This window comes from Tamandua tetradactyla, chromosome 23 (assembly GCF_023851605.1).
Source record: "Tamandua tetradactyla isolate mTamTet1 chromosome 23, mTamTet1.pri, whole genome shotgun sequence".
NCBI lineage: Eukaryota > Metazoa > Chordata > Mammalia > Pilosa > Myrmecophagidae > Tamandua > Tamandua tetradactyla.
The window spans coordinates 49,067,300-49,077,820 of NC_135349.1; the positions used below are offsets into that span (position 1 = coordinate 49,067,300).

The 10,521-nt window shown below is 46.5% G+C and overlaps 1 long non-coding RNA gene across 1 annotated transcript; it reads right to left on the reverse strand.

Annotated features, from left to right (window-relative positions):
* Nucleotides 1-1,551: 1,551 nt before the first annotated feature.
* LOC143666806 (uncharacterized) lies at nt 1,552-10,278 on the reverse strand. Its single transcript, XR_013167737.1, has 3 exons — nt 9,956-10,278; nt 1,992-2,175; nt 1,552-1,622 (listed from the first exon to the last, which is right to left on the reverse strand). It is a non-coding gene; the product is annotated as an uncharacterized LOC143666806 (long non-coding RNA).
* Nucleotides 10,279-10,521: the final 243 nt, after the last annotated feature.

The following is a 10,521-nucleotide window of genomic DNA, read 5'->3' on the forward strand; positions in this document are numbered from 1 at the left end:
TCCTGTTTCCCAGGCTTCTTTTGAGCACATCTAATCTGGAACAGCTCCTCACTGCAGTCTCTTTGTTCACTGACTGGAACTCTGAGTGCCTCGCTTTGCCTAATAAATGACCCAGGGGTTCAAATTTGGCCTTAGCCTTTATTTAGAAAATGAAACTGGGAAAGCACTGAAGCATCGTCAAAACCAAGGCCAAAGGAAGGTTAGGGATTTCTCAGGCATTTAAGGAAGATTGTATATTGCTCTGTTTCCCTCTACATTTATTGGAGAAATTCTTTTTTTTTCAAGAAGTCTCTGCTCGCTCCTATTTTTGCACTCGTAAGTGAGCACTGGCGCGTCGGAACTCCTTGGTGACTCATTGTTTCTTCTCCTGGATGGGCTGGGGCTGGGGCTTGTCTAAGTGACTCTGAGAGGCCTGGATTGCTTTTCACCACTGTCCTTTCAACTCTGAACATGAGATGACAACTTTCAGAGGGGTAGGGACGAGCGAACAGTGCCCCTTAGAAAGGGGCTGTGACTTGAAGCCAGCCCTTTTGCTGTTTCCAGTCTTGGTTCAAGTCCCAACTTCATTGTTCTTAGCTGTGCATACATGGAAAGCCTTCATTGTGTCTCCATGCCTTGGTTTCTTCATCTCTAGAGTGGGGACATTCTTAGCACCTGCCTCATAGTGTCGCTATGAAGACAACTTGAGATCGTCCCTCTTCCCTTTCCCCTCCCTCCCCCCACTTCTCTGGCTGACCCCTTTCTGCTCCCTCTTCAGATCTCAGCTTAGGAGATGCTTCCTTGTGGAACGCCTCCCCTGATCTTTCTGGCAAGGGCATATCCCCATATTGTATTTCCCCCTTGTACTGTGTTCACCTTCCCCTGTCACCTGTTATGGTGCAGTTTCACACTTTCTTGTGGGATTATTTCATGTCCATCTTTCTCGTCAGATTGTAAGCTTCAGGAAGGCAGGCTATGGGTCTACTTTCATATCCCACTATATCCACAGTGCTTCCCTCCAGGATGGGTGCATAGGAGGGGCTCAGTAAGGAGTGGACAAATAAATGAATAAATGCAATGGGCTGACTGGTGTCCATCAGAATCTGCATAGCAGAGAGAAGGGTGCTAACTTGAGTGCCTGCTTACCCTAAGCCACTTGATCCACACATTTGAAATTCAATATGGGGCCTTGTGTATCAGCCCACTGGGCAACACATAAGCACCCACGAATACTGTTGGAATTAAAAAGATAAATAAATGAACAAACTCATCTTCAGTACATGGAAAGTCATCTATGGAAGAATTTCAACATTGCTTGGGTGGATGCTTGAGTCTTCCTTATTCCTCATTTCCTGAAAATACCACGCTGAAAATCGACAGCTCCTAATTAGGAATGCTGCCACCCCCACCCCGTGCTAACCTCAGCTCACGCGAGATGGCGTGCTCTTTATTTATTATATACATGTCTGCATATCGAGGTAATTGGGTTGTGTAATCTTGCACACAGACTAATCTGAGAATGATTTCTGCTGAATAGAAATGACTTATTTTGATTCCTTGGGGGTTTGTTTTGTCAAAATTCATGTAGTATTTAGCAAAGTAATCATTGTTCAATTGCCGAGCACAGGAAGTGTAAAATTATCCTAATAAGAATGAAAAGAATGAAGAGAGTGGGTGTCACTGACCTCATCAACTTGATTAGTGATGCTGTTTCATCAGGTTCTTAAAGCCTTGCCTCAGATGCTATCCATGCAGACCGCCCCCCACCCAGCACCTCTTTATCTCACCGGCCCTAATTAGATATGCAATTTATCACATGGTTGTTCAACCAGAATGGAAGCAAAAAACAGAAGGAGGAGGCCCGCTGCTGCAATTCTAAAGAAAATCTGCTCAACAGCAAATCAACACTTACTGCTGGAAGGGGGTCCTTGAAATTGGGGAGCCTGGACCTTCCATATCCATGTTAAGTGACTTTAAGTTAGTCACAACCTCCTGGAGCCCAAATTCCTCACCTGTCAGGTGAGGTTAGTAGTCTTGTCTACCTTATGTTGGTGCCTACGGTCAGGAAACTTGTCTTGTTCGTGTGTCACCTTCCAGATGGTCTTTGACCATTTGACCCCATTTTGCTTTGTGGGATGCTTTCAAGCAAAACATTTCCTGGTTGCAGAAATCTTGAGGTACCACAGACAAAGGGACCTGCGGAAAAAGAATGATGTTTCCTTTGGCATCTTCACGAGCAAATAAAAATAGAATCAAAGTGAATAAAAGTGCTTTATATGAATGCTGTCATTTTACACGTGATTGTCCTGCTCAGAGTCACATCAGGAGGAAGCAGGATTCAAACTCGAGTTCTGGACCTTCTTTTTTTCCCTGATCCCCTGACTGGAACTGATACGATGGGGCTGTCATGGGATTCTAGGAGAAGCTAATCCTCTGTCGTTCTAAGGAATTAAAGCCAAGAGCTCTGAAAGGTAAGCACCATGACAGAAGAGTCTACTGTGTGGCCGGTGTGGGGATAATTAAGAGGGAAGTCTCTGTAATCGCGAAGGCAGCATTTCCAGCATGGCTGTAGCACCCAGATGTGTGACCCTTGGAAAAACTCAACCCGTTGGTGGAGGTTTGGTAGAATGACGGCAAATTCTTTAACACCCTTTCCATTGAGACATGGGCTCTGTGTTCCCTTGAATCTTACTGGGCTTCAAACAGCAGAGTCTAGCAGAAATGACAGTGTGATTTTCAAGGTGAGGTTGAGAAAGGCCACTCAGCTGCCACGGGCCGTTCTGGGGGTGCCACGCTGTGAGCAAGCTCAGGCCTCAAGGACAGACCCCGCAGAGAGACCCCAGTGGAGTCCCTTGATATCAAGCCCTCCCTGCTGTGTCCTGTCTGAATTCCTGACCCCAATGCAATCTAGGAGGAGAGCAAAACGGTCATTTCACAGCATTAACTTTTGGGATTGTTACGCAGCAACAGAAACTAGAACCCTGTCTCAATCACTACTTTCCATGTGCACAATCACGATAATATTAATGTCTCCCTCATAGGACAGGGGAGAGTGGGAAATTAAGACAACAGCTGAATGTCGTGTCTTACACATAGCAATGGCTTACTAACGTTCACTGCCATTATCAATATTATCACTGCCTTCATTTTCAGGCCATCAAGATAGGACTTGAGAAACCTGAGACTCTGCTAGGCTGGCACATTGTCACTGAGAGACGGGCTGCAGCCAGTGGACAACTGAGGAAATACCAGCTGTTAGGGGCCCTTGTCTTCTTGCCTCTACCTCCTGGGAAATAAGGTGGTTCTATAAATGCCCAAGGCAAGCGAAGCCAGAGTATTTGCTCTGACTTCAAAAAATGTTCAGAGGATGCAACCTGATTCAGTTACAAGCCATACAGTCCTGAGCTGTCATGAGCAAGCTGCTGGGAGAAGGAATTCCATGTCTCTGGTTGCAACCCAGTCACCATGTTAGCAAACTCCATCAGGATGCATTTATTTTTATTCCTGGCAGTGGGAAACTCAGCTGAGGGCTCTAATTATACCACATCTCTCTTTCTCCCTCCTCAACTGCCTTGGCCCCCTGACACCTTCTCCCTATGCTTCTCAACCTCAGTAGTAGGACTTGGGAGTTTTGGGCCCACTCGGGCCAGCTGTCTGCTGGTCATTATAGGACCCAGCACCTTCCAAGCCCTTATGTGGCTGTGTTGCTTGGTACCCCCTGGCAGTCAGGTTTTGGCCATCCCTTATCCAGTTATGTTATGGGATTGGCCTTAGTACATGGATGTCCAGTTACTTCCAGGCTGCTACTGGCCCAGTATTTCTCCCCAAAGCTGAAAGCAGTCTTGAGGAAGGGATTTGGCATGAAATCCTTCGAGCTGGGCCCTGGAAAAGCCTCCGCTGTCACCAGCTTTCCTCCCTGTGAACCACCACACTCCTTCCCATGCATTTGTCTTTGGAGAACTTGAGACTATTATTCTCAATTTTCTTCCTGTGACGACAGAATCTAAGATGAGATAAAGGTTGGTCAGCAAAAAGCCTGTTGTCCTACTTATCTGTTACAAGAGTTCCAAGTCACCTTTCTTTCAAAAGATAGGACCGAGTTGTTTAAAGGTATTTTTCAAGCTACCATTTCTTAAATGCTTACAATGAGGATCATCTCATTTGATCCTCACGACAGCCCATTCTTTTCACCCTATTTTCAAGATGAAGAAGCTGAAGCTTAGAAGGGTAGAATGACTTGCCAAAGCTGGAGATAGGAATTGAATGCAGGTAATCTAGCTCCAGAAACTGGAATTGTTTTCTACTTCCTGATGCAAGACACTTTAACCTGCCCTCACTCCATGTCCCCGACGAGGGATACTTCTGGTCTGGTAATGAGAGTTATTCATCTCATATTCCTTGAGCCTAGCTCTGGGCAGGTCAAGAGAAGGTGCTGGGGAAATGTTTGCTGAGAGAATGGATGATAGCCGAAGTCCGCTGTGGTGGTGGGACTGGATCCAAGTGTCCTGTGTGAACTTATGAGCTATTCTTAGGGTGCAGGGTCTTTGAGGAGTCACCTTAGTTGCCAGTTCAATATCAAGGGAGCTGGAGCAAGAGAAGAAAAGTAGTGGGAGGATTGCTGAAAAGTATTTGGGCGTCTCATGGAGACCCAGAGAGCCAATCGCGGGAAGAGTCAGGGATCTAGAGCTGGAAAGCCAGGATGTCTCCTTTGCTTCTCATTTCTGGTTCTCTCTGCATAGCTGGCCATTTCTCTCCTTCTGCAGAGGACTTTTGCTACTTTTTCCATTCAGTTGCCATGGGATGAGCTTCAAAATTTTACTGTCCTTAGTTAAAATCCCCATTCCAAATTCCCAGGAGAGAAAATCCAATTTCCTAGATTGGTTGAGGTCCATCCCCTCTTGTCTGGGGGTGGGGGGCTGTGGTACCTCCTACATACCTGGCAGCCAGCTCTTGAGGTTGAGGGGACAATCGGGGTGGGGTGGGGTGGAGAAGACAAGCCCAAATATAACAGCTGAGGCAGCACCAATTTTCAAAGTAGATGGGACCTAAGAATGTCTGAGTAAGAAAGTAGAGAAGGGTTGCTCGAATTAGCCTCCCTTTGATTAGAAATGTGCTTAATTATCTTGGGAAATACGGTGCCCGAGAGAGGAGTCCCTTCAGAATGAGCCTCGATCGGCTGAGAAATTGGGAAGTTTGGGGACCTTATTTAAAATTAGTTTCCCACTCCTGGGATGCACGGTGATGTATGAGCCGTTTCCAACAGTGCCTCTCAGGGGATCCTCTGGGAGAGAAAGCCTTTGCTGGCGGGCACAGGGCCCCCCTCCAATCTCAGTCTACTCCCATGCTGGAGTATAGCAGGCGTATAAAGGCGAATTTGTTTATAAGGCCCTCCTGCATTCCAACCTCTGATCCCAGGCATGGTTATAGTTTCATCCTCACAGAAGGGCTTTGTGAGTCCTGGGTATTATTTCCTTCCCAGAGAAGTTAAGCAACTTACCTGAGACAGGAGTTAGTAAGTGCTTTTGTTCCCTGGGGCTGCTGTCACACAGTCCCCCAAAGAGGGGTCTCAAAGCCACACACATACTCTCCCAGTTCTGGAGGCCCACAGAGCCATGTTCCCTCTGAACTGCAGGGGAGGGGCCTCCCTTGCCCCTTCCAGCTTCTGGTGGCCGTCGGTCAACCCTGACGTCCCCCAGCTTGTGGAGGCTGCTGTCTCCACCTTCCAAGTCCTCCTCTCCCATCCCTCTCTGATCTGTGTCCAACTCTCCCTTCTTATAAGAAGGGAGACACCAGTCTCCCTTAAGTCTCCATAAGACACCAGTCGTGATGACCAGGACCTACCTGAATCCAGTTTGGCTCATCTTAACTAAATACATCTTCAAAGATCTCATTTCCACATAGGGTCACGTTCCTAGGACCAGGTGTCAGAAGGCAAGCATATCTTTTTGGGGGACACAATTCAACCTGTAACAGGAAATCATGGGATTTACATCTCAGTTGATCTGTCTGCATATCCTGGCCTCTTCTCATTGCACCATGAGACTCTCAGCCATCCAAACTGTGTGTCTTTCAGGGGAAAAAAATTTAGAAAGTAATTTATCTTCTGTGAGAGGCACTGGAGGAGGTGAGGGGCCTCCAGGTACCTGAGCAGGTGGGATGAAAGGTTGATGCAGATCTGTTCTTAATTAAGCTTTGTTCTAATCAGCGGCACACTTGGTGCTGTGGCTCTGGGAGTGAAATGTTGTGAATACCTAAGAACTCAGTGTGACCAGCGTGGGTGCCAGGGCTGGCTCCTGTGTCGGCAGGAAGTGTCAAGAGACAAGTTTAATGCTAATGAAGACAACATGCCCAGAGGGCAGAGAGAGCTGTTCTGGAACGATCAGTTCTATATCCAAGGAAGGATGGATGGTAAGAAAGGATGAGAGAATGGCAGGAACTGGATGGGAAGACAACAGGCTAACATTCGACTTCTAGAGTCTAGTATGTATTAGTCAGGTTCTCTAGAGAAACAGACCCAGCAGGAGATATCTGTAAATATGAGATTTATAAAGGTGTCTCACTCAACGGTGGGAATAGAAGAGTCCAAAATTCACGGGGCAGGACGGGAAGCTGGAGACTCCGAAGAAGGGTCTGAAGGAACTCCATAGGAGAGGCTCGCTGGCTGAAGAAGCAATGAAAGAGTCTCTCTTCTTTCTTAAAAGTCTTCAACTAACTGGATTTTCTCCTTTGTGGAAGACATGCCTTAGTTGACCGCAGATTTAATCAGCTACAGACGCAATCAATTGACTGATGATTTAATACACCAGCCTTCCGGTTTATCAACCAGCCATTAAATATTCTTGCAGCAATGCCCAGGCCAGTGCTTGCTTGACTGGACAACTGGGCATCATCACCTGGCCAAATTGACACCAGAACCTAACGTTCACACCAGGATAGATGAATCTCAGGAGGTGTGATGAGAATTAAAACCACAGGCCTGTGTCTCTGCAAGCACTTCCAAGGCACTGGCTTTGCATTCCCTCAATCATTCCTTTTTTTCTCAGAGCTTTTCCCATCCTAAGAGACTAAGAGTGGATTTGCCTTGGTCCAGTTCCTCGAGAAAGACCTGATTCCTCAATGGGCCTCAGAATGACTCTTTTAGAAGTTATTACTAAATCCATTCATCATAATGGGAAACACCTTTATACGGTTATTCTGCCTGGCGATTGCTGGTAATTGCTGCTATAGTTACATGGGGCAGGAGTGATTAGGGAAACAATCTTTGATTGGCTCCTTGTAAAACCTATTATTTGCATAAAGGCCACATTTGGTGTGGTGGGGATCCAATTGCTCCAATGAGGCAGATGTGTGGCTTTTGCCGCTTTGCCTCAGAGGATGTAAAATCCTAACAGTTATCCTTAGTCCTCGCTGATATAAAATCCTAAGTCACCCTTAGCTCAAGGTCTGCTACAAGGATTTAATGAGGTGATGAAGTGATGATGTCATCATCCTGCCCCACAAATGGCTCATTATGCTTCTCAAACTTACTAGGCTGCCCCATGAGTGTTTATTTTATTCATTATAGATATTAACCTACTCAATATTCAGAGCAAGCATTTGAAGTAGAGGTTGCAATTGCCTTTATTTTACAGGTGAGGAAACCGACGGACTAAGATGCTCAGATATGCACATCTAGTGAGCTGCAGAGCTGGGGTTTGACTCTGGTTCCAGAGTCCCTGCTTTCACACGCTGCCTACGAAGGTCCCAATCTTTTGAAGGGTGCCTTGTACAGAGTAGGGGAGGCTATAAGAGGGAATTCTCAAAGAGGAATTGGATGAGATGATTCCAGTTCGAAGCAAGGCTCTGATGGCATTCGGATAACATTATGATCAGAGATCTAGAAATGCTCTTCAGCAGATACTGCCTGGGTCCCTGCATCTTCCCATGCCACTATGCCTGTTGATGATGTCTGGAAAGCCATTCTGATCCTGTGCATGGCAGGCCGTGTGTGACAGAGAATGAACATGGCCGGGATCTACCCTCATCTGATGTCTAATGGGAACTAGAGTATTTCTAACCCAGCTTCCCAGTTCTGATGCATAGTTTTACACCTTTCCCTGAAGTTTCCCTGTGGGATGAAGCTTCAGTCACCCAAGTGGTAATTGGCTTGTTAATTTTCCTTTTATAGGCTGTCTTCCCCACCTCTTGATTTTCTCCACTTGTCTTTCAGTGTTCCATGAACTTTCAGAGAAATAACTTGCCCTCAGGTTCTTGTCTTAGAGGTCTGCTTCCAGGGGAGCCCAAAGACATGCTCCAGTTCTTCCCTGCCACTCAGTCTTTCAGCCCTTCCTGAGTGAGGAGAGGGTAGTATGTGCCCAAAGCAACAGCTAAATGGGAAACAAAGCAACACTTTTTAAATACTGGGTAAGTACCCAGTACTCTCCAATGCATGGTTCTCCAGTAAAATGCTAGGTAGGGTTGTGCTTTAAGCCTGGAGGAGGACTCGTTCTGGTCTCATGCTGGTTATTTCCTGTCTGGTTGCACTGACAATATGGTGGGAGAATGCCAGAGAGTAGAGTATATCACTCAAGAATGCAGAGAAGAGAGTACCTCTCAGGAATTCAGAGAAGAGAGTACCACTCAGGAATGCAGAGAAGAGAGTACCTCTCAGGAATGCAGAGAAGAGAGTACCACTCAAGGATGCATAGAAAAGAGTACCACTCAAAAATGCAGAGAAGAGAGTACACTCAAGAATGCAGAAAAGAGAGTACCACTCAAGAATGCAGAGAAGAGAGTACCTCTCAGGAATGCATAGAAGAGAGTACCACTCAAAAATGCAGAGAAGAGAGTACACTCAAGAATGCAGAGAAGAGAGTACCTCTCAGGAATGCAGAGAAGGGAGTACCTCTCAGGAATGCAGAGAAGAGAGTACCACTCAAAAATGCAGAGAAGAGAGTACACTCAAAAATGCAGAGAAGAGAGTACCTCTCAGGAATGCAGAGAAGGGAGTACCTCTCAGGAATGCAGAGAAGGGAGTACCTCTCAGGAATGCAGAGAAGAGAGTACCTCTCAAGAATGCAGAGAAGGGAGTACCTCTCAGGAATGCAGAGAAGGGAGTACCTCTCAGGAATGCAGAGAAGAGAGTACCTCTCAAGAATGCAGAGAAGGGAGTACCTCTCAGGAATGCAGAGAAGAGAGTACCACTCAAGGATGCATAGAAGAGAGTACCACTCAAAAATGCAGAGAAGAGAGTACACTCAAGAATGCAGAGAAGAGAGTACCTCTCAGGAATGCAGAGAAGAGAGTACCTCTCAAGAATGCAGAGAAGGGAGTACCTCTCAGGAATGCAGAGAAGAGAGTATCACTCAAAAATGCAGAGAAGAGAGTACACTCAAGAATGCAGAGAAGAGAGTACACTCAAGAATGCAGAGAAGAGAGTACCTCTCAGGAATGCAGAGAAGAGAGTACCTCTCAGGAATGCAGAGAAGAGAGTACACTCAAGAATGCAGAGAAGAGAGTACACTCAAGAATGCAGAGAAGAGAGTACCTCTCAGGAATGCAGAGAAGAGAGTACCACTCAGGAATGCAGAGAAGAGAGTACCTCTCAGGAATGCAGAGAAGAGAGTACCTCTCAGGAATGCAGAGAAGAGAGTACCACTCAGGAATGCAGAGAAGAGAGTACCTCTCAGGAATGCAGAGAAGAGAGTACCTCTCAGGAATTCAGAGAAGAGAGTACCACTCAGGAATGCAGAGAAGAGAGTACCACTCAGGAATGCAGAGAAGAGAGTACCTCTCAGGAATGCAGGCTGTTGAGCTGCAGTAGTCCCAGCCACCCATGAACCTCAGTCAGATTAGCAACTCTTCCTGCCTTAGGGGAACCAACTAGGAGTATGAGCAGAGAGCCAGAGACAAGCAGAGAGCCAGAGACAAGGCGAGAAAGATGAATATTCCCATTCCCTTAAAGGGCCAAGAGCTTGGGGTGGGTGCCCAGAGCCACCTTAGTTTGATGTCTTTTCCTTTTGTTCCTCCTTGGATAGTGCCTTGGCGGTCATGGATTTGCTGCCCAGTTAGACGCTGAGTTCATTTTCTCCAGTCGTATTTCTTAGTCTTTCCTCAGGTGTGATTCAGAAGGAGTTAAATGGCATTCCTAGGATTTGTGCAATTTGGTCTCTGTTGCACACTGGTGGTGAGGGATTGGAGAGAGCATGGAGCTTTCTAATGCCATGGAACTGGTTCCATGAAGAAGATGATGATGATGATAGTGATGGTGACGGTGATGAAACAGCGAAGGTCTTGCATTTGTTGCATGCTTTGCTCTGCCCTGGGCAGCACACGGAATGCTCTGCCTGTGATGTCTCATGAATGGCCACAGCCAGTCTGTGAAGTAAGCGCTATTGTCGCATTGTGCAGACAGGGAAGCTGAGATTTGAAGAGGCGGGATAGGTTGTTTACAGTCACTTGGTTGCTCAGATGAGGCTCCTGAAGTGGGATCAACAGCAATACTTTCGGGCTTTTTCTTGAAAATATCATTGCTTGTGGAGTACTTGGGGATTGGCAAAGCCA